Raw genomic sequence first — 24190 nt, 5'->3', positions numbered from 1 at the left:
AGGAAGTATTTTTTAGAACAATGTCAGAAATATGTTAAAAGTGGAAACTGAGAAGATTTAAGAAAGTGGGGATGATTATATCAAAGTCAGTTAAAAATAGACTAGGTCAAACTTCCCTCAAGAGGTACACTCAATGTTGCTAAATGACTCAACTTAGCAAGAAAATGGGACAATTTTTAAGCATCCATGCAGCAAGCAATAAAACTCTGAAGTATGACTCTTGTGTAGCAAGAGTTGAAAGAGTAACAGACACTCTAAAGCAATATTTGGAGACTTTATGTCCCCACTTTCAATAGCCAATAGATCCTCCAGATAGAAGAAAGGTAAGAATTATTATTGTAAGATACAGATTTGCATTATATAATACTTCATCAGCCCTAACAATTGTAAAACATCAACAACCACAGCATAACATTGATTCTCAGACACTCAATGAAACAATCTCTGTGATATACTATACACAAGAATACCATATACATGATGTACCATAAACAGGATATACCATAAGGCATGAAATAAGTTCAATAAACTTCACAATACTGAAATAATTTAAAGTGTATATTCCATCTATCAATGGAATTATTAACAGAAAATGTGGTATGAATGAAAAAGGCCTCCACAGGTTCATATGTTTGAATGCCTTGTCCCAAGTTGGTGGACCTGTTTAGGAATGATTAGAAGGTACGGCTGCAGTGGAGGAGGTGTGTCACATTACCTTTCTGCTGTGTTCTTATTAATCAGAAGCCTTCAGTGACAATGTGCACATAGGAAAATCATTAATTCAAAATTTAATAGGGAAATTAAACTGAAACCTACAGGAAAAAAAATAGAAGAATTGAAGTGACAAAATATCCTCTGAAAACAAAAAGAGAGAAAAATCAAAGACGAAGGAGGATAGGATAAAGGGGGTTGTTTTAATCGTTAAGAAGTTAAGCCTTCAGGGCCTAAAAGTTAGGAAGAAAAGCCTTCAGAACAAACCCATAGTAGGACTATATCAATGTTTGTGTACTTTTATCAGTTAGTTTTTCATAACAAGACTCATTTTCAAGCATGTCTTAAAAAAATGTTTGCTTATTTGAAAACTCAATGAATGAACAATTTGGGATCAATTCGACTGGATGGTACTTCTGATGTCCTCCATATTTTTTTCAGGTAAATGTGATCAGCAGTTTGATCAATATAGTCTCAACTGGACCCAGGCAAGACAGTTTGATTCTCCATGCCCTCTCTTCTTCCAGTATGCTGACTCAAAATGTACCATAGAATATTCCAGTGACTTCCCACAAGACAAGCAAAAGGGTTCAAGGTGTCTTTAAGTTGGGGTCTGGATAGCATGACTTCTGTCAAGGACTGTTGGTCCCAAAAATTCAAGGATTAGAACATAAAACAGAACATTTTATGTTCTGTTGGGAACAATATAAAGAGGTATTAAGGCAGAAGGGAACTATCAATTGCCTTTTCAGCCAATCTAAAATCCTACTCTGTCGGCCAATAATAACATGGAAGCTGACTTTGTAATCAGCATTCAAAATGTCCTAAGAGCTATCGTCCTTCTGATCCTCCTGCACCCGCGCCTACACACTTTCTGCGCAGATATCCAGGCTCTTGCATAAAAAGGAATCCTTGGATCCATAGGGTGCCAATATCCCAATTTCTTCCCATCTTAATTTACAGCCATGATTTTAGATTTCAAATAATAGAAATAACAATTCTGTCTCATAGTACCATAAGGTCCATGGAGAATCCTTGACAGAGTATATATCTGAACATAACTCCTGAACAGAGGGTTCCTTCTCATTTGGTGAGGAGGTAAGTGGGCTGAGGATCTAAAGAGCAATACAAACTTGCCAGGGGATGACATCAGAGGAGTCATTACAGGCAGAGAGAATACCATAGCAAAATAAGTTGACATACAGCCGCACAAAACAGAGTCCGCAATGTGTGGGAAACCCTGTGCCCACACAGGGCTCAGCATGAAATGAAGGGTGATCAAGGTTGGGTTGGCTGAAGGTTCCTCCTTTGATTTAGTATGCAGGAGTCCACCCATCAGCACAGCATCTGAATTGACTCTCACTTGCTCTCCCATCACCCATTTTATTGAGGGCAGATTTCAACCTAAGTCTTTAGAAGTCACAGCTCTCACGTTTCTAGGTCAGAAGCCTTACCCTCATGTTTCTTCAGCTTACCATTCTTCATTACCTTCTGCAAGAGAAGGGAAACGCCACTTGCTATTGGTCTGTAGACAACAGATACCTTAAACCTGAAGTTAAGGAGGTTCTGTTCCAGAGTGCTCCTCCACCATCAAGTCACGCTGCACACGCTACTTTTCTCCTAAGACTGGCCTTTGCTGTAAAATTGGGCTCCGGTGCAGGCTTGATTCTTATCGACAAGGCTGCTTGTTTACTGTTGTTCATCCTTAAGATGTAGCCTCATTAAATACTCAAAGGTTAACAACCAAACCTTGTTTGCCTTGAGTAAATCATACTCAATTTTCTGGAGCTCACTGCAAACAATCTGTTCCAAACCGCTAATTAGGGATGAGAACATAAAATGAGAGTCCAGACAGCAGTGTCTGCAGAGTCTCAAAGGCAGGCTTCGTTTTTCTCCTCCGTATTGACAGAGTCATTTGGTGTAAGCTAAGTTCATTCCTTCTCAGAAGGAAAATGGATACTGAAGATGGAGGTTCAGGTCCTGTGGTCTTCTGATCACAGTGATGGCTGGTGGAAGCTCGACTGGTCATCACTGGCAGGTTTCTGAATGAGCTGGGTGCTTATTTATCAGGGACTGCAGAGGAGATGTCTAAGCACAGCTCAGTTGAGATCTATTTTTATCTGTCTATCTATCTATCTATCTATCTATCTATCTATCTATCTATCTTTCTGTGTGTGTGTGTGTGTGCTTACATGTGTCTATTGCCTCTTTTTCCCCCTTCCCGTGTGTGTGTGTGTGTATGTGTGTGTGTGTGTGTGTGTGTTGTCTGTGTGTGTTGTACATAGGAAGGAATAGATAAATCAATAGATAATCTTATCTCATATATCAGTGATAATTTTCTGAGCAATGAAGCATCAAACATTCATTAGCCTCACACAACATTTAAGGAGAGCTTAAAGTGATCCTACAGCTATCGGCTTGGCTTTGGTTATCTTACCTGGGACCCCACATGAGTTAGTGGTCACAGACTGGGTCCTGTGGATACTAGCCTGGGTTTGGAGTACTCACCTCCATTCCCTCTGACCTTTCTGCTGTTTAAATAAGATGTTAGGGAATAGAATGAAAGTTTACAAGGCCACATGACCTAGACATGGACCTGGACCTAGACATGACGTAGTCATATTCCTACCTAGTGCACTCGGTGTGGAGCAAGTCCTAGAGCTGGTCTGAAATTACATAGCAACAAGATAGACTTCATCATTGTTTTTTCATTTGTTTATTTTCATTTTATTTTTTGTGTATGTGTGGATGTCTGCATGTATGTCTGTGTTTCACATGCATGTCTGGTGCCTATGGAAATCAGAAGAGGATGCCCTGTATAGCATGGAGGTCCTGCTTGTTGGAGTTTCTGCCCTGCCCAGTTCCCCACAGCCAGTAAGCCCCAAAGAAAATCACAGATTCTACATTAGGTTATAAACTGATTGGCCCATTAGCTCAGTTTTCTTATTAGCTCCCTTAGCTTATATTAAACCATTGTTCTTATCTATGCTAGCCACATGACTTGGTACCTTTCTTAACAGGGCAGGTCACATCTTGGTTCTTTGGAGTCTGGGCAGGAGTGGGAGGAATCAGCTTTCTCCTTCCCAGAATTCTCCTGTTCTCATTGCATCACCTCTACTTCCTGTCTGGTTTTCCTGCCTATACTTCCTGCCTGGCCAATCAGCATTTATTTAAAACATGATTGACAGAATACAGACAATTCTCCCGCACCAGCCCTGAAATTGTAGTTACAGATGGTTGTGAGCCACCATGTAGTTGGTGGGAACAGAACTTGGGTCCTCTGCAAGAACAGCAAGAGTGCCTGAGCACTGTCTAGTCCCAGCCTATACCTTCTGAGAAGTTATTAAGTCAGTAAGGAAAAACAAAGTTGAATGGCAGATGCAGAATTTGCATCATGCCACATTTAGCCTATTGCATGCCATAAGAGAGGACTAGCTTGCTTATGATCCTGGTCTCCGATAGGCTGGATTTTGTGTGGACTGTTTTTACACAAAGGCAGGATGAAAGTGTGTTAGGAGAGGAAGCCATTTAAGCTGATTTCCATTTTCTGTTCTCCAATTTTTGCTATTAAAAACTCTAATAACACTTTAATACCACATTATCTCACTAAAGAAAAGATGCTATGAAATTTGGAAGGTCTGCAGCATACACAGATGTTTATATTGAACAGACATCTTGTTTCCTGGGAGAAATCTACTTTCATCATCCTGTGAGAACATGTGAGCTGAACGCTCTTAGCATAGTACTAAGGATGCAGGAGGAACACTATAGAACAGTGTAGCAATGAGTGAAATACGGAGTAATTTGCAGAAATCTCTCATTTGTTATTATTTGCTGGTTTGGAAGTCTTCTGATGACCATATACATCTGTCAGATAACCTCATTAACTATGAATGGAGAGGAGAGGATTTACCCCAGAGCATTTAACAAACATTTTGTGAAATCCTATCTGTCCTTGACTTTCATCTTTCAGTGTAGAAAATTAAATAAGGGCAGTTCTGTGAGAGAAGACGGGTGAATAAGGAGCCCATTAGACTGGTTTTCTGCCCCTGCAGCAGAGTGTTAAATAAGCAAATGGTAGTGCCCTAAAGAGTTTTGGACATACATATCCCAAAAGTGTAAGCACCTGTGGACATTTGAATAAGAACAGCCTCCCATAGGCTCACAGATTTGAATGCTTGGTCACCAGGGAGTGACACTATTTGAAAGGGTTAGGAGGTGTGGCCTTGTTGAAGGAACTTTGTCACTGAGGATGGGTTTTGAGGTTTTTCAGAAGCCCAAACCAGGCCCAATTGCTTGCTTCCAGTTTCAGAAGGTTAGTTCATTAACAATACGATGGGAAGCATGGTGGCAGGCAGGCAGACATGGCACTGGAGCAGAATCCAAGAGCTTTATACCCTAATCCACAGGCAGCAGGCAGGGAGACACACTGGGCCTGGCATGGACCTTTGAAATCTCAAAGCCAAAAATCTCTTGCAACAATGCCATACCTCCTAATCCTACCCAAGCAATTCATCTCCCCAGGACTAAACTTGTAAATATACGTGATTATGGGGGCCATTCTCATTCAAACTACCACAAGTAGCCTTTAAAAAAAATATCCAAATACCAAGAGAATTGTGTGATTGGGTTTACCAGACACAAACATGACTCCCAGTTTTGCCAAAGCACCATTGAACCATGCAGTGTGTGCCACCCTCAAGTCTAAAAGGCATGGGAACCTAGGGAAGAAAGCATTTGAGGCTATGAGGGAAAAGAACACAACCTCTGGAACAGGAAATCGATGCCCCAGGAGACAGGACACTGCTGTGTTTTTCTCTCTCTCACCTCTTGCTTCATGGTCATACAAGGGGCTATAGCCACAGGGAACACCTGACTATATACATATACCTGAATATCGTGTTCTACTGTAGCTTCTACTTACAACTGGAGGAATGAAGAAGAGGGCCACCAAGTTAGGAACCACCAGAAAGATCCGGCAACAAAAAGGTTTTTCAGAACTTTTGTGATCTCATCAAACTGTACCATGAGAAAGAACTTGTAAAAAACAAACTGTATAGATTTGATGTGATATCCCAAAGGCTCATTATATTGATGGCTTGGTCCCCAACTGATGAATCCCAATCATTGTGACATTATTGACTCAGGAGGATTCTGCACTAATCAATGGATTTATAATTTTTTGGCCTTACTGGGAAAGTATTGGGAAGTGGGGCAATGTTAGAGGAAGTAGGTCAGCAGAGACATGTTGTAAGGAATAGCTTGTCTTTGGACAGTATGTGTGCATCTTTCTCTGTTTCTTAGTTGCCATGAAGTATCTCAGTCTTCCCATATTTCCTCCTGATGCCACAGTGGACTATCTTGTTTCAGGGTCTATCTTAGCTAACTGCACTAATATTTCTAAAACTATGAATGCAGCTAAAACCTTTTTCCTTAAATGCTTTCTTAGGTGTTTGTCACAGCCTCAAGAAATCAAAGGTGTTTTTAAAAAAATCAGTGAATGTATCAACTACTAGTTAACTTCTATGGCAACTGGGAACACAAACAAGAACAGATCCCAAGAGCTCTGTGCAGGCTTTATAGAGGGATCTAATACTGGTATTATACTTACAGAAGGTTGTTCCAAATTTGTGGTTTGAAGTCAAATAGTTAAGTTGCCAGTTGATCAGATGTGTGATCCCTGGTCAGTTACTTATTTATCACTGGATGGCCCAACGCCAAGCAAATAAAAACAGCTCGAATTAGAACCAGTGTTTTTGTTTGCTTGTCTGTTTTGTTTTGTTTCTTATTGCTTTGTTTTGTTTTAAAGAGTGAGAACATGAAATTGGGAGGGGGTGTAAGTGTTCTGGGAGTAGTTAGATGGCATGCTGGGAGATGGATACACATAAAATATATTGTACACATGGATGAACTTCTCAAAGAATGTGTGAAAATTCTTTATATACAAAACAATTTTTAATAGAATTTAAATTAGACAAAATTTCATGATGTAATTTTCAAAGAGTCTAGAATATGATTCAAAATGCTTGTAGAATGAACAGGAAGAATACAGAAAAACCTTAACTATTTTGAAAATCATCCTGCAGACAAGAGGAAAATGATGAAGATGCTTATATTATTAGACAAAGGCAGTAGATCATCTACTATAAAAAATTCTGATGTAAATATTATAAATTCTTAAGGAAATAAATTTTTAAAAATCTCGGGGAAGAAAAGATATTTTCTTAGGGTTTTATTGCTATGAAGAAACCCTATAACCATAGGAATGTTTATAAATAAAAAACATTTAACTGAGGCTGGCTTCAAGTTTAGAGGTTTCGTACTTTATTGTCATGACAGAAGTATGGTGGTATGTAGGCAGACATGGTGCTGAAAAAGAATATGAAAGTTCTTCATCCTGATCCACACCAGGCATGGTTTGAGTGTCTGAAACCTCAAAGTTGGGTCCTGTGACCACTTCTTCCAACAAGGCCACACTTCCTAATAGACCATTCTCTGTGAATCTAAGCGGGTCATTTTTTTATTTAAATCACCACAGATATGAAATAGAGACAAACAGAACTTTCAAACTTGAAAAAACACAGCATCAATAACAAAGACCTCATTGAACTGATTCACCATGGATGTAACAGAACAACAAATCAGGAAAGTTCAAGACAGATCAAGGGAAACCACGTAAACAAAAGAAAACAGGTGTGCATCAAAAATTAATTTTCTGTAAGGTAATTAAAAACAACACTGAGAACTAAAAAGAGGGTCAGCAATTACAAGGGCATACTGCTCTTGAAGAGGACCTGGCTTCTGTCCTCAGCACCCACATGGCCTCTTACAACTGTGGTAGCTCCAGCTCCAGGAACTCTGAGGCCCTCTCTGGCTTCCGAGGGAACTGCATACTCACAGTTCACAGACATACATGCAGGGAAAACATTCATATGCACACAACAAACAAATCTGAAATAAACCAAACAAACAAACAAACAACAAAGAATCCAAGTATAAAATTTTCTTAACTTTGAAATGTTTCTTCCTTTTATTGAAAACAGAAAATTATCTCTAACAGTTATGTGTGTGTACACTGTCTTAGTTCTATACAACTTAGTGTATATGTGATATTGTGGGGAGATGGATCCTATGGATATGTGGGAGGGATCAACCTGGGCTCACAGTCAGCTTGGAAGATAGACATCAGAGGAAGTTATTCAGAGAGTATCAGTTCAGGGCAGCAAATTACTGTCTATATCCCAAGGACCAGCTGCTCATATCAGCAGCTTCTGAGTATAAGCTGGGAAAATTTCAGAGGAAAATGTCTGCTCTGCCCTGGAAATAAAGCCAAGAATCAACCCAAGTGCCCAACTGGATGGATGACAAAAGGCCTTTCTGAAACAAACCTTTCAACTTTCTCTCTGTGAGAACAGATACCACCAGGGACCCTTCAGAGTAAACAAAGCTGTCTACCTAAAGCAGTCCCCACGTTTCCCGCAGGAAGCCAGGAGCAGGGAACATCATCAGTGACCCTGGTCACAGGGACGCTGAAAACTCTAGACTGTTTGTTCAGTGAATTTTCCTACTAAGTAAAAGATGTTCAATTGAAAATATGCAAAGACAGAAAAAGAAAATTGTTTGTCTTCCTACTGTTTAAAGGTTTCCTTTCAGAGCCTATCCATAAATTCACCAAACCGTGGGCAGGAAAAGTGGCTCAATGGATAACACACTTGCTTTACAAGCAAGAGAACTAGAGTTTAGATGCCCAGAAACAACATAAAAACTGAGCAGGCATGAAGGTTTCCATATAATTTACAGAAACAAAGACGGGATCCCCAGGGTGAGTTGTCTAGTTAGACTAGCAGAATTGGCAAGTTCTGGGTTCAGTAACGAGTGCTGTCTCCAAAAGCAAAGTGGAAAGAAATAGAAGAATAAACCAGGTTTCCATTTCTGTCTTCCACATACATGTGCACGCATGTCCATGCAGACCCCCACACACTTGTGAACATTCACACATATGCATGCACACCACATGAATGCACATGAAAAATTCTGACTGTGTGATATAGTAGTTCATATTTCCATGGATGAATATATACTTAAGCATAAACTGACATCTATAGAAGTTATTAAAATGGGACTGTTCACTGACTCTCCAATATCTTATTATAATGCATACTAATTTATTTTAATTTGTAATTGATTACTTTTTATTTGATATGAATATTGTGATATCATAGACACACTGGTAATTATCATGTTGTTCATAATATTGGGTGACTCGCCCATCATATTCTGTGGCTAGACTTTTGTAATGAGGTAACTTGATATGTAGCCAAACTATTTCTGGAAGTTTCTGTGCCAAGCAATAGACAAACAGATGTGATACATGGGAATAAACATTTCCCTAGCTCTAGACAGCTAAAGACATTGTATAGAAGTAGACTATTCTTTCTAGTACTCTGTTTTCTATTTTACGTATTTTAAACAATTGCCATATTTCTTTAGAATTCATGAGTATCTATGCATGACAAGTATTTATAATAAGCTATCATTTAATGTCATTGTGCCAGACTTCAGTTCTGCCTTGTTGCTGATATTTTCATTTTATTCTTCTGTTTAATCTGTTCATTGGGTAATTTTCAACAAAACTTAATGTAGACAGTGAAATTTCTTGTATATACACACACATACACACACATATATATATACACATAAAATAAAAAGTCTGTCTTTAAAAGAAGGCAGTTCCTTCTACTGTAGGCCTCTGAAGCTCCTCATTTATTTTCTTTATGGCCACTTGAAATGGAGTAGGGGATAGCATCCAACTCAGTGTCAGGTCTCACGTACCATTTTCTACCTCTGCCTCCACCTTGTGAATCACATTTACAGGAGCTATTCAAGTTGCCCTACAGAGGACACTGTCTGTAGTGGAACATTCTACTCATGCCTGTATGAACAAAGCCATCAGAAAGCAGGCTAGCCATTAGTCCTGAAGAGTACAAAGTCAAAGAGCAGAAGGAAGAATTCTTTCTCTAGATTAAAGGAGAAAATGATTTTATCGGCCCATAGGATTTTTGTGTAGATTTCAGAGTAAGACAGAAGGTATGTGGTAGGAAAGAACCCCCAGTCATAAAATGCATGAAAACCAGAAGCCAGCAAAAGAGAACATTCTAGAACTTTAGGAAAGAAAACATCTCAGAGTTGGTCCGTGTCTAATGGCTATGTCACACTTCCTGGCCAGTATATTCAGGGCACTGTTGGCAGCATCAGACCGAGTTTATCTGGCTCCCTTTCCTGGCAGGACTGCTCACAGTGGGCACAGCTCACCAGGCACAGGCACAGCTCAGCACTGGCCAGCTTACAATGAGAATTTAGCATTCCTGTTTGTAGTCACTACCTTTCAGAGGGAAAAGTCAAGAGGAGATGGATACCAGCTCAGCTTACTATGTATCTCAATGGACCCGACTTTCCCATCAACTCTATCATTCCAAATCAATCCAGTTAATCTAAATAATGGTTCTGGGCTCTCTGGTTGTCATTACAGAGACTGAGAAAGATTCCATGGCAACGGAAACTGGTATTTGATGAACAATTTTTAATCACTATTGGTTCCCTTAATGAGAAAGGGCCTGAAATCCAGCAGAGCAATAACATGCATATTAGCTGCTGGACTGAGACTGCTGAAAGCTGCACACATGCGCATGCACACACACACATGCATACATGCACACAAATACTCACATGCACACACATGTACAGACCATGTCCAGAGAGTAGATTATGGTCCTATCAGCACTGAGAAGCTAGGACTGACAGACAGCCTCAGTGCTCTCTTACCAGCAACTCCTACATAGCCAGCTTCTCCCACTATTCCTTGGATGTTCTGATAATTATGTTGCAATGAACATCCCTGAGTTTGGCTATTTGAGCTCATTTAGCCTCTCTTAGCGAACTATCATTCTCTTGCTCTGCTAGGCTTGCAGCCTCAAAGAGGTGATTGTGATTCATGGTTTTACTTGGTGAACTCTTCTCTGGCAAAGAAACATTTTTTCGGATTATCATGTTGATGGGTCTTGTCTGTTAATTCTGAGGGTAGCCAGAATCGATACAGAATCACATAGTATGCACAAGTAATACTTGGCTCTATTTGGAGAGTGAGAGCCTATCTTTACCAAAATAAAATATGAAAAGACAAAAGAAAAAGTCCTCTTTTAAAATATCTACTGTAGTGGTAAAAACAATGACATCTTGAATTTTGCATGCAAATGGATTGAAATAGAAAACACTATTCTGAGTGAGATAACCCAGACCCAAAAAGATGAATATGGTATGCACTCACTCATTTGTGGACTCTAGCCATAAACCAAGGACATTAAGCCTATAGTTCACAAGCCTAGAGAAGCCAAATAACAAGGTGAACCCAAAGAAAAACATATAAAGATCCTCCTGGAAATTGGAAGCAAACAAGATTGCTGGGCAAAAGTTGTGAGCATTGGGGTGGAGGCTGGGATAGGGGTGAAGTTGGGGGAAGGGGAGAGGGGGAGAGGGAAGGGAGAAGGGAAGGACAGGCAAGAGCTTGGGGGAGTGGGAGGGTGGAGACGGAGGAAGGGCAGATATAGGAGCAGGGAAGAAGATACCTACATTAAGGAATCCATTTTAGGGTTGGCAAGAGACTTGGCTCTAGAGGGGATCCCAAGTGTCCATGAGGATGTCCCCAGCTAAGTCCTTGAATAGCAGAGGAGAGGGTGCCTGAACTGTCCTTGCCCCACTATCACACTAGTGATCATCTCGAATATCGTCATAGAATCTTCATCCGGTGGCGGATGGAGATAGAGACAGAGACTCTCATCAGAGCAACAGATTGAGCTCCCAAGGTCCAGTTGAAGGGCAGAAGGAGGGAGAAGACGAGCAAGGAAGTCAAGACCACGAGGGATTGATCCACCAACTGAGGCAATGTGCTTGTTCTAATGGGAGCTCACCAAATCAAGATGGACAGGGTCTGAACAAGCATGTGATCAAACTGGACTCTCTGATTGTGGATGACAATGGAGGCTGACTGAGAAGTCACTGTTAAAGGCACTGGGACTTGTTTTTACGGCATGGTCTGGCTTTTTGGAACCCTAGTCTACATGGATGCACAGCTCCCTAGGCCTGGATGTAGGGGGGAGGGCCTTGGACTTCCCACAGGGCAGGGTTCCCCACCCTCTCTCAAGCAGCGAGTGGGAGGGAGGAGGGGGAGTGGGGGAGCAGAAGGGGATTGGGAGGAGGGAAGGAAGTGTAAATATTTGAATGGAGAATTAAAATAAAATAAAAGATATCTACTGTAGCATCTAGAGAAGACTTAGCAGTAAGAATGTTTGCTACTCTTACAGAGGACTAGGGTTCACCTCTCAGTACACATATTGGGTAGCTCACAATCACGAGTAACTATAGCTCCAGGTAAACTGATGCCCTCTACTGGCCTCTGAAGTCACCTTCACTCATGTGCACATACACATGCATCCACACAATTAAAAATAATAAATCTAAAAAAGAGATCTGCTACAATATTTTATTTTTAACCATATATATGTATGTTTTAAATTTTGTTTTATGCATTTATATTTTAGACATTTACTAATGAATTTTAGAGATTTTTATCCCTTTTTTCTTTCTTTTCACCTCTTCTTTTCTCCTTCCTCTCCTGCTGGAACATCTCTTCTCACTTAACTATTGTGGTTGTGAGATGATGTGTTCCAACAAATGTATAGAATTGTATGATCATCTCACCCACCTTGGTGGAGTTCTCAGAGCATAAATTTCCTCTACAAGACCCACTTCAAACCATCTCCTCTCTATGCCCTGGTACCTATCAGTTGAACCACTATCCTAATATTCTATGATGACTCTGTCTTTGCCATTGGTCATTTAATAAATTATGAAGCATAGAATAACTTTTTAGCTTACCGTAATACGCATGAGGTTCACTTATGTTGTTTAATTTATATTTAAAACAATGTTCTTTAAAATTGTTATGTAATAATCTTTCAATAAATCATTTGGCTATCCACTTTAGACAGAAGTTTCTGTCTCATCTGTTACCATAGCCATTTAGTCCCAAATAAACACACAGAGGCTTATATTAGTTATAAACTATTTGGCCTATTAGCTCAGGCTTATTATTAATTATCTCTTACAACTTAAATTAACCCATAATTCTTATCTATGTTTAGCCAAGTGGCTTGGTGCCTTACTCAATGAGGTAGTCTCATCTTCTTTTCTCTGTATCTGGCCGATGACCACAGACTGAGCTTTTCCTCTTCCCAGAATTCTCTTAGTCTGGTCTCACCAACTATACTTCCTGCCTGACTACTGGCCAATCCATGTTTTATTAAACCAGTACAAGTGACAAATCTTTATAGGGTATAGGCGCATTATCCCACAACAATTCACCCACCAAGGAAATAAGTTACTTTTTGTGTAGGAGGCTATCAAGGATACTGTTAAAGTCATTCTTTTATACAATGAAAATTCATGATGTTTTTGCACAAATGAAAGTATTTGTTTCTATATGGTAAATAAATAAAATATGTTGTATAGTAAATATAAGTTTTTAATCTATAAAAATATAAAATAGTTTTTCACTGTGGTTGTCTCATTTTGCATTGCCCTCAAAATGTCAGAAACTTCCAGGGACTCTGCATCCTGAAAACAAGGTTTTCAGTTTGGGTTTTTTCCATTGCTTTTATTGCTGTTGTTTTCCTTTTGAATATATGTGCAATGGTGTTATAATGAGAGCATCTTATTGGTACCCTGCTGCTCAGCCCTGAAATAATTACACAGAAACTATATTATTTAAAACACTGTTTGGCCCATTAGCTCTAGCTTCTTATTGGCTAACTCTTACACATTAATTTAACCCATCTCCATTAATCTGTGGCTTAATTATTTTTCAGTAATTCAATGGCTGTGGCTTACTGGCTAAGGTTTTTGCATGTCTATCTCTGGCAGGGCTATATGACTTCTCCTGATTATGCCTCCTTTTTCCCAGCATTCAGTTTACTTTTCCTGGCCTACCTAAGTTCTGTCCTATCAACAGGCCAAGGCAGTTTCTTTATTCACCAATGGTATTTACAGCATACAGAGGGGACTCCCACATCACAATGGTATTATATTATTGCTTTAATTTGGAAATTATTAGGGCTTTAATTAACTGAAGATGGAGTTTCTTTCCATCTAGGTGTTCCCTATGTTCCTTTTCTCTTTGTTATAGTGTCTGTGAGAAAGTTTGCCTGATGTATTCATTGGGTTTTATGCTTTCTTGTGGAGTTTAGGGGTTTGTTTTTCAGTGTGTCCTACCTCAGATAGTAGACTCAAACATTCTTTATTCCTTCTTTTATTTTAAATTTTCAATCTGTTAACAACCCATTTCATGAAATTTGAAGATCAAATATTGTGACTTTTAATAAAATCTATAAATTTATCAATTTATATATTGCATTTCTTGGTGTTAGGAATGAGAACTTTCATGTAATCAAATATCACTATTTTTTCTGAAAAGATCTATACTATTAAGTTATGCTTTTAGTCTATGATCCATTATGACTAGTTACTATCTAAATGTTAGGTATAATTAAATGCCCATCATTTAAAAAAAGTTGATGACCCATATCTGAACTTGACATTCTCCAATCTAGATGTTCATAAACAGATGAATAGATAAAAGAAATGTGTCATGCATGCACAATGGATTATGATCCAACCATGAGGAAGAACGAAATTATGTCATTGGCAGGGAAAGGACGAAAGTGAAGACCACCAGGTTAAGAATACAAACAAGATTTATAAGAAAAATAATATAGGCTTCCTCTCATATGTGGATTCTACATTTTCACAGATACACACACACATATACACGTGCTTACATACATACATACATTTTTGTCTAAAATCATAAGGTCTATTCAGGATATTTCTTTGATGTGTTTCAGTAGTTTGTGTCTTTCATAGAATTGATCCATGATGAAATCATTAATGATAAAAAGAATATAGACAAAAATTACCTCAAATGCCTATTTGCTGACCTGTGATATTTTTCATCTAGAGGATTTTCCATGTACACCTCAAAGTGTGTACATCGTGCTTTTGTTGTATGAGATATTCTGCAAATGTCAATTTGACAAAGTTGGTTTATAGTGTTTTTCAGTTATTGATAGAACTGGGAGTTTTCTGTTCAGTTCTTCTATTAATTATTGGGAGGTTTCTAAAGGCTCCAGCTAGCCTTATGGGTGGGCCTCTTTGTCTTCTTGGGTGAATCCATCTCTAACTGATGTTATTAGAGCCATTGTTGAGTGTGTGTATGCTTGTGATTATTACGTGTTTATGATGGATTGCCCCTCTTCTCATTAAACAACTTCTCCCTGAATCCCTCACTAACAGAGTTCATAATATATGTTTACATTTGTATAAATGTTCTATTTATTTATTTATGTTAGGAAACTCAAACTAATCATAATAACAAAAAGCTCAGTTATGAAGTTTTTTGGAAAGTGTTGAGAGGATTCTAAAGGAACTTGAAGACTCTGTTGCAGGGATGTTCAAATCCACTATCTTGAATGTGGGTTAGTGCCCCAGATGTATGCCGATGCCATATCTAACTGAAATCCTTTAAGTACTTATTAAGGTTGTTGTGTCTCAGTTCTAATTCAACAAAGGTATTTTTTTTAAACTCGCAGTTATTCTGGGCTGTGAGTCTCTGTATCGGCTCCTTTGCTGCTGGGTGATTCCCCTCTGATGACAATTGAGCTTGGGACACTTTTTCTCCTACTGAATTGCCATGTCCAGCCTTGATATGAGTGTTTGTGCCCAATTTCATTGTATCTTGTTAGGCAATGATCATTGGGTAGTGCTGCAAGGCCTGCTGTTTTTCTTGGGGGCAGGCAGAGGAGGAATTAATCTGGGAGAGAGGAGAGGTGGGAGAAGGGACTGGGAGTGGAGGACTGAAGGGAGGGAAAACTGCTGTCAGAATGCAATGTATGAGAGAAGAATAAAAGTTAAAAAAAACCTCTCACTTGTTTTAGTCAACAGTTCAGCCATGTTAAGACAATCCTAACCCCTAGCAACACTATCTCAGATTTGCTTAGGGCAGTAGCAAACCAAGGAGGAGCTAAGGACTAGAGAAGGACAAAGGGAAAACAGAGGGAAAGGAAAATGTCAGAGTCTCGAGTCCTGCTTAGTTTCCCTCCAGTGCATTTGCTTCCATTCGTTGATGTGACAGGAGAGAGAAGTTGTGAAGAGGACAGAAGTCCAGGCTGGACCAGATACAGTAGGGGATGTGAGAGATGAGATGTGCTCCTCCAAAAGCAGTCATCTTCCTGCATCTCTGAGCTGGTGACAAAAATCACAGTAAGTTTAAAATTCACGAAACTGAAAAAGAAACTCAGAAACAAGTTAAGAAACTGTTTTATCCAATAGGGTGTTAGTGGGGAGATCATCCACACTCCAGCACGGGCACTAAGAATCTGTGCTATCCAATGGGGTATTAGTGGGCAGATCAACCACACTTGAGCATGGGCACTAAAAATCTGTGTTATCCAAAGGGGTGTTAGTGGGTAGATCATCCATGCTCCAGCATGGGCACTGTGCCTAGGAGTCCTGACCAACACAAAAAATAAACTCCGTGTGTGTGTGTGTGTGTGTGTGTGTGTGTGTGTGAAAGAGAGAGAGGGGGGGGGGGAGAGGGAGACAGAGAGACAGAGACAGAGAGACAGAGAGGGAGGGAGAAGAAGAGGGAGAGAGAATAAGAGCAAGAGAAAGAGAGAGCTTGCTTTTTGCTTTAGCATTTTTTTCATCTTATTTTTTGTTTGTTTTGAAGTTCATTATTGTATGGGTTGTGTGTGTTTGTGTATGTGTGTGTGTATGTGACAGAAAGACAAATTATATAAAGTATGTATGTGAGAGAGAGACAAAGTACATAAAGGGTGGGTAGGGAGTATGGGGGAAGAGTTGTGGGAGAGAAAATCATAGTCAAATATTTTAAATTAAAAAAGAGGGAGAAAAGAAAACCCTGCAGAGGAAGAAAAAGTATAAATGGTTGCTGTCCCTACTTAGCTCCAGCCCTGTCTGCTCCAAAGCCGCAGTGGCTGCTAAGTCTTCATTTGAAATGTCCTTATGCTGCAGTCTGTTCTGATGGCTACACCCTCAGTAAAGACAGGGAGAAACAAATATGTTAAAGAAAGAAAGCAGAGGGGAGAGACAGAGGGACACTGTACACCAAGAAGGAAAGTGGGTTTCAGTTCGACAGTCATTGTCAACTTCCCCTACTGGGTGGAAGAAAACAAAAAATCACCAAAGTTTTTAAAAAGACTTGCACGTGCCCAAAAGAGGAAACGGGAGCAATGAGGGTTTTCTCTGCAGCCAGCAACCTTTGACTCAAATGGAATCAGTCCTTGATTTGGAGCAAAGCTAGTGAGAAAATCCCACTGCAGGAGCCGGAGGACGAGGACGTCTGCTGTGAACCTGTGTTTTCTACACATCGCGGAAAAACTGCATGAAATCTCAAATATGGCCGTCTAAACGGGACCTGCACAAGGACAACCTCAGGGGACATGCCAGTATTGATCGAGCGAATTCTCCACAAAACCACCTCCCTGGAGGAAGAGCTACAGCTAATGGCTGCGGAGAGAGGGAGAATCAGTTTTCTCCAGGGATGAATCTCCTAATAGGTTACCCAACCCCAAGTAGTCAATGCTAAACACATAAACCATGAGTAACACTAAAATGAATTCAGCAGACTGTGTTTGTTTGTGTGTGTGTGTGTGTGTGTGTGTGTGTGCGTGCGCGCATGTGCCCGCACTCAAATAATTAAGAAGAGGTCATGAATTGGAGAGGAAGTGGGAGGAACTGGAGGGGAAGAAAGAGTGGAAAAGATGTAAAGACAGTACTTCCTTTGGAGTTCTCAAAGACATTAAAATTTAAATAAAAAGAAAGAAATAGTAGGGGCAACAAGGAAGTTCTGAGTTTGATTCCAGGTCCCAACATTAACTGATGAACAATTAGGCAACAGATTTCACTTAATTGGGCCTCCATTCTCTCAAAGGAGAATAAGAGCACTTGATAATATTTTCAGTTATAACTGGGAAGGAAAAGTGGACGATCCTCAGAACTCACAAAGCCACACAGGAAATACTAGAGTGTAGGCAAGTCAGCTGGAGCCGTAGCCCCATACAGCGTTGCCACAAAGCCGAGAGCTGACAACAATCTTCAGTATTTTTAAAGCTCCATTTAAAACCTTGAATTGACCCAAGATTAACTCTAAGTGGCGGTCTTCATTTTGTATCCCACTAGGGTGAGGACACATTAATTTACTCTCTAAGTGGACACAATAAGAGGAGGTAGAGGTCATTTTTTAAAGAGAAGTACATGTCCTCCAGCCATAAAGGATAGACTAGATGTTTAGAGGACAAGAAGGGCCTACCATACATCCCCATAAGGTTATCATGGAGTTTAGCAACCAGGGTCTAGAGGAACAGAACTGGTGGGAAGAATATTTATGACAAATGGATCTATTAGATTATCATACGCAATACCTGCCGGATAGCCCAACAATGGTGGTGTGCACACTGGAGAGGCTGAGAACCTCGCTGCTGTTCAGTTCATGAGGTTGGATGTCTCAGCAGTCCTAACCCAACACTGAAGACCTAGAGGACACCACTGGTCTTCAGTCCATGTTAGACAACTTAAGAGTCTGGGTTCTGATCTTCCTGAGAGATGGCTCCAATGCCAGAAGTAACATCATAGGTGCACGCAGTAGCAAGGAGTGAAGGCAAACAAGCAAGATCAGCATTCCCCTGGGCCTCATTCTATCTGGGTCACCAAAGGAAGGTTCTGCTCGCTCTCTGAATGCTTCCAGGAAAAACCTCATAGACTCACCCAGCAGCATGACTCTTAGTTAATCCTGGATCCATTCAGGGTGCTAATCATCACCAGAAGGTTAAAGCAGAGCATCCCAGAGCACTTCCAGGAAGGAAAACCAATTTCAAATGAGAAGCACAAGGGTCTTGGGAGCTGGCAATTCGGAGGACCTGGCTTTTCGGCAGAGTTATAAAATTTGCACCATAACCCAGCCTGGTTTGGTCTCAATTGTAAACTCTTGGGAGACCCCCATCTGTTCATACATTTTCCTTCGACCCGTGTGAAAAGACACAGCCTGGCTGTCTTCTTCCAAACATGGCTTAGGAAAAATTGCAGAATAAAACCAAAGATGGTCAGATGACAATTCTAATTGTGGCTGTATCCTTGGGAACAAGAGAAATCTGGGGCTAATTTGCTGCGATGATTTTCATGACAGCAGCCAAGGGTATATTTTAACTACTATTTTGACTCTGATTCGATTATAAAATAAGGCATGCTTAAAGCCAATCAGCCCTTGTGTTCACTAAGACTAGATCTGGCTCCTTAGATGCCTCAATGGCGTAGACAACAGGAGATAAAACAAGGCCTGCCTTCAGAAGAAACATTCTACATTTTGCAGAGAGTGAGTTGATTTATGACCAATACGCTGTTCAAACCCCATGCAGGCAGTTCATACCATTGATCTCAGACCTGCTTTTGACAGTCACTTTCTTTGGAGGCTAGATAACTAGAAGTGAAGCTATTTCCTCTCAAGGTGTGAGCTTGGAGTCAGCAATATCAGATTTTTCTGGGCGGTAAATATGTAACTGTCAGCAAATACCACGTGAAACTCATTCTTCTCCATCTAAGATTGTAGCATTTCCTAGAGTCTGCCGAGTGGAGATGTTATAGCAAAAAGTGGGGGTGGGGGTAAACAAATGGCCACCAATCCTCATTAATTGCCCTTCCCACTTCTATCTGGCTTTAGTGGAAATTGGGATGGATTCTACACGATGGAAGAGGGGAGAAAAAAACCCAGTATTTCTTGCTGTGAATATGTGTCATTTGACTTACCAGCCAGCATCTCCAGATGGGTTTAAAGATCCCCCTCCAACTGATGTTATAAGGTCAAGAAAAGACAAACAGTGTCTCTTCCCTGCCATCAGAACATGAAGTGCAGATATATGGCCCCAGTCATATCTGTCCATTGCTCTTACTCCTGAATATGAATCTCTGGAGTGCTGCAAAATCACAAGCCCAGCTAGAGATTAATCATATAGACTGCCATATGCTCTTAAAGTCAAATTGGCGTAACTCAGCAGTGCTCGCGGTCCACAAACTTGGTTCTGCAGTGCTTCTATCAGTGGAGACAACTGTCCAGGAGCAAAGGCTCCAGTACAGCTTGCCGAGCAGAGGTTCCCAGTATAGAGATTGTGGTGAGGGCTCATCCCCATTTTTTCCTTTCCATGCTGCTTCATCAGCCTTCTTGCTGATTCTGCGAAGTAATAGGGCAAGTGAGATGGCTCAGTGGATAAAGCCTCCCACTTCCAAGCCTGACAACCTGAGTTCTATTCTGGGTCCTTTTAGAAGTCTGAGAAGTGGGAAGAATGTTTCCTGGGGATGCAATAGGATGATTTCTAACCCTTACAGACAGATAGCCAAATGCGTATCTTTGTGCTCTCTGGGCCAGCCAAACATTTCACAACTTAAAGCACATGCACAATCCATCATGCGTATACACGAGATGGCAAATGGGGTGTTTATTAATTTGCTTATTTATTTAGTATTATTAGAATAATTTTACTTAAGATCCTTAAGCTCTGGCAGATCAATTATGCACTAAAATGCTAGCGTACCTAAATTCTTTCATTAGTAAATCAAGTTTGAATACTAGTCACTCTTAACTCTATATGGAAGATAGAATTTATTTTCAACCCCCATGAAAGTTCTATCAGATTTGTCACAGGTTACCTCTCTTTCCAGCAACAACAGACTGTCGCAGAAAACTACAGTTGGGTCATGGGAGTCTAGCTCCAGTGGATTCATCGACCACATCATCCTGCATCTATGGTTCAGGGAACATCTTGGAAAAGGGAGCAGAAAGATTGTAGGAGACAGTGTGCCAGGAACTAGGCTGTAAAACAGGTTCTCCTAGAAATGGCTGCATAAATAAGACCAGAACAATGGCAGCAGCAATGGGTATATTAACATGGAATGGGGGAAATTTTGCAGGGTCCCAACCCTAGACAAAGAACTACAAGCAACTAATGACTTTTAGAAGAAAGAGAATTAAGCTCTCCCAGGATAAGTCCCTTTATTTTTTGTTTAATGGAGAGTTGTCAGTCCTGAAACCATCGACACACAAACAACAAAAATTGACTCTGCAGATTAATTATTATGCAACAATAATAATCAAGGGAAAGGGGGTATTTTATTTTTCCTTTCAGGTTATTTCAAGGACAGATTGACCTTAACTGAGACCAATACCTGTTTGAGATGGACCTTTTACTCTTCTCTTCTACCAAGATGTGTCTGACCACAAATTGCCCGTAGCAGGAGAAATGCTGAATGTTGTCCTACTAGGAAGAGCAGAAGAAAAAAATGGAGTAGAAAAGTGCCCTGGCTATTACAAATAGTGCTGCTATGAACATAGTTGAACAAATGCTTTTGTAGTATGATAGGGCATCTCTTGGGTATATTCCCAAGAGAGGAATTGCTGGGTCCTGAGGTAGGTTGACTCCCAGTTTCCTGAGAAATCGCCACACTGATTTTCACAGTGGCTGCACAAGTTTGCATTCCCACCAACAATGGATGAGTGTCCTGGGTGGCTTAGATGTCCCTATGCTTGCCTACCTGGCCATCTTATACCCTGGTTGTTGTTGCATGACCATTCAAACCAAGATGGACGCTGCAGATAGCATATTATCTATGAAGTCAGGTGCACATAGCAGCACAACTCTTTCAGATGGAAGAAATATGGGGGCCTGGGACCATACAACCCCTGACTTTGCTGAAACACTCAGGAGCAGATGGTTCCCACACGATTGTTTCTCTTGGCACAAACCTTCCCACTATCAACCTGTACTTTTGATCTCATATAGAGTTCTGCATGAGTAAAGCAAGTATAATTTATGATACAGACAAACATGTCGCATCTTAAAAAGTAGGCTAGGACAATAGGCCTAAAATAGGACCACTAAATCATTGTATATTGTCAAACTATCTGTAATCCTGTAGTGATCAGCTGGATGTGATCTCTGCAGGCTTCCCTCACCCCACGGAAACATTTGGCTGTATTTTGAGACATATTGGTTTGTCACAGAGGGTAAAGGTGTGTCATAGGCATCTAGGTGATAAAGATGTGGGACATAGTCAAACATCCTCTACACACAAAGTTCCCCACAATAAAAGATTATCCAAGCTGGCATGCCAATATTTCTGAGGTTGTGAAGTCTTTTCAATAACTCTTCAAAGGTAAAAAAAAATCAATTCATGGAAGAATCTGTGTGATATAGTAGCATAAGTAAAGTGGACAGCTAAAGACTTGTAGTCATGATCAAGGTAGACTGGATGTGAAGGAGTTTGGAGCAGGGAAGGGTTTACGAGAGGGAGAAGTCTTTATGCTACAACTCATTCTCTGCTTGGGTTGGAAGGAAAGGCTGCATTGCAGAAGTAACAGGATCTATGCATCTTGCACCACATAGCCATGTCCCTGGAAAGAAGCATAGTCACAACAATACTGATGAGACTTGGGGGGCAAAATTCTAAATGTGTCACTTGTAAATGAGCTGCAGGAATTGATAAATGAGGACCTAAATTTATAGGAGGGAGTCTTCTTATGAGCCTCCTCTCCGATTTCCCCTAGTGAAGTTATAAGACAATGGACACAGAGGCAGAGATGTTGCTATATGTAGGCTTAAACATAAATATAACAAGGTTTTCTGATGTGGAGGTTCCCCTATGTATGCTGTGACTATCATTGGTTAGTAAAGGAACTGCTTTGGGTCTATAGAAGAGCTAAAGGGGAACAGAGCTGGCCGGGGAAAACTAAACTGAATCCTGGGAGAAAGAGGGCAGAGTCAGAGAGAAGCCATGGAGCTGCCACAAAATTTACCTGGTAAGCCACAGCCACATAGTGGTACACAGATTACTGGAAAGGGGTTAAATTAATATGAAAGAGTTAGCCAATAAGAAGCTAGAGCTAATGGGTCAAGCAATGATTTAATTAATACAGTTTCTGTGCGATTATTTTGGGGTTAAGCAGACAGGAACTAACTAGCAGCCTCCCCCTAATAGTTTTCTTTCTATACTTACCTGGCTGCTATTGTTTGATGCTATATTCAAACTTGAGTTCCAAACACAGCACCACACTCTAAAATCAGGCCATCTCCTAGTGACAGAGTACATTCATTATATGTGTGCCTATGTGCCCCTTATGAACCCAGGCAGGTTTCTAGGCCCAAGTCATGCTGGATGCATTGGCAAGATCTGAACATTTCTCTGCTCATCAATTGTTTTCAATGAGATACTTTGAATGTATATTTGTGCTAGAATCATCTTAATGGATATCATTATTATAGCTATAGGTCATCTGTCTGGGTCGAATTCATCAGAGTACTTCTCTTGCTTGCATTAATCACATATCTATGAACCACTGTCAGGTTGGTTGGTTACCAGCAGATGGATATTCTGGGAAGTCCTAGCAGGATGCACCATACTTGTTCACACCCAAGCTAGGAAGGTATCACAAACATAAAAGGCATCTTGGAGCCCAGGCTTACAATTTTCAAAACACTGTTTTGCAGTATCTATTCCACCACTCAAAGCAAGTCACATGATCTGACTCTGAAGAGGAGGAATAGGTTTCGCCTCTTCAGGGCGCCTACAAAACCACGTCACATAGGATGTGGCTGCTGAAAAGGGAGAAGAAATTTAGTCATTTCTGAAACCTACTTCCCCATTGTCAGTGATAAAGGCAGATAATTTATAGCACATGCTGTCAACCAATGATTATGATGGCATTAATTGTCAACTTAATACAACCTAAAACTACCTAAGAAGAGAGTCTGAGTAAGAAATTGTCCATACTGGGTTGGTCAATAGGAATGTATTGAAGGAGCCGTTCTAACTTAATTGATGTGGAAAGACCCAGCCTTCTAAGGGCAGCACCATTCCCTAGGCAGATAGTCCTGAACTTTATAAGAATGCAGAAACTGAACCAAGGGCAAGCAAGCAAATAATTATCTATACATTCATTTTGTTCTTTTCTTGATGTTGGATGTGATGTAACAAGCTATTTTAGGTTCTTGCTGCCTCAGTCTCCCTGCATTGTTGGACTGGAGCTAGGAACTGTGAGAGCTAAGAGGAACACTGTCTCTCCTAGGTTGCTTTGCATGAATAGGTATTTTATCACAGTAACAAAAATGAAGACAGAACAATGACTAACAACAAACAGAGTTTTTTGACCTAAATAATTATAAGATTGAACCTGGAGACAAAAATGACAAGGCTTAAGAATGAAGTAAATGTGACTTGTTCCCTAATTAAGCAAATGAAGCAAAAATTTTCTATGACCCATCCAATCTCTAGATCAATGTTCAAATAAAGATGTAAGCAATTCTGT

The sequence above is a fragment of the Myodes glareolus genome, chromosome 4 (assembly GCF_982192425.1).
Source record: "Myodes glareolus chromosome 4, mMyoGla1.1, whole genome shotgun sequence".
Taxonomy (NCBI): Eukaryota; Metazoa; Chordata; class Mammalia; order Rodentia; family Cricetidae; genus Myodes; species Myodes glareolus.
This window is presented reverse-complemented; position numbering follows the sequence as displayed.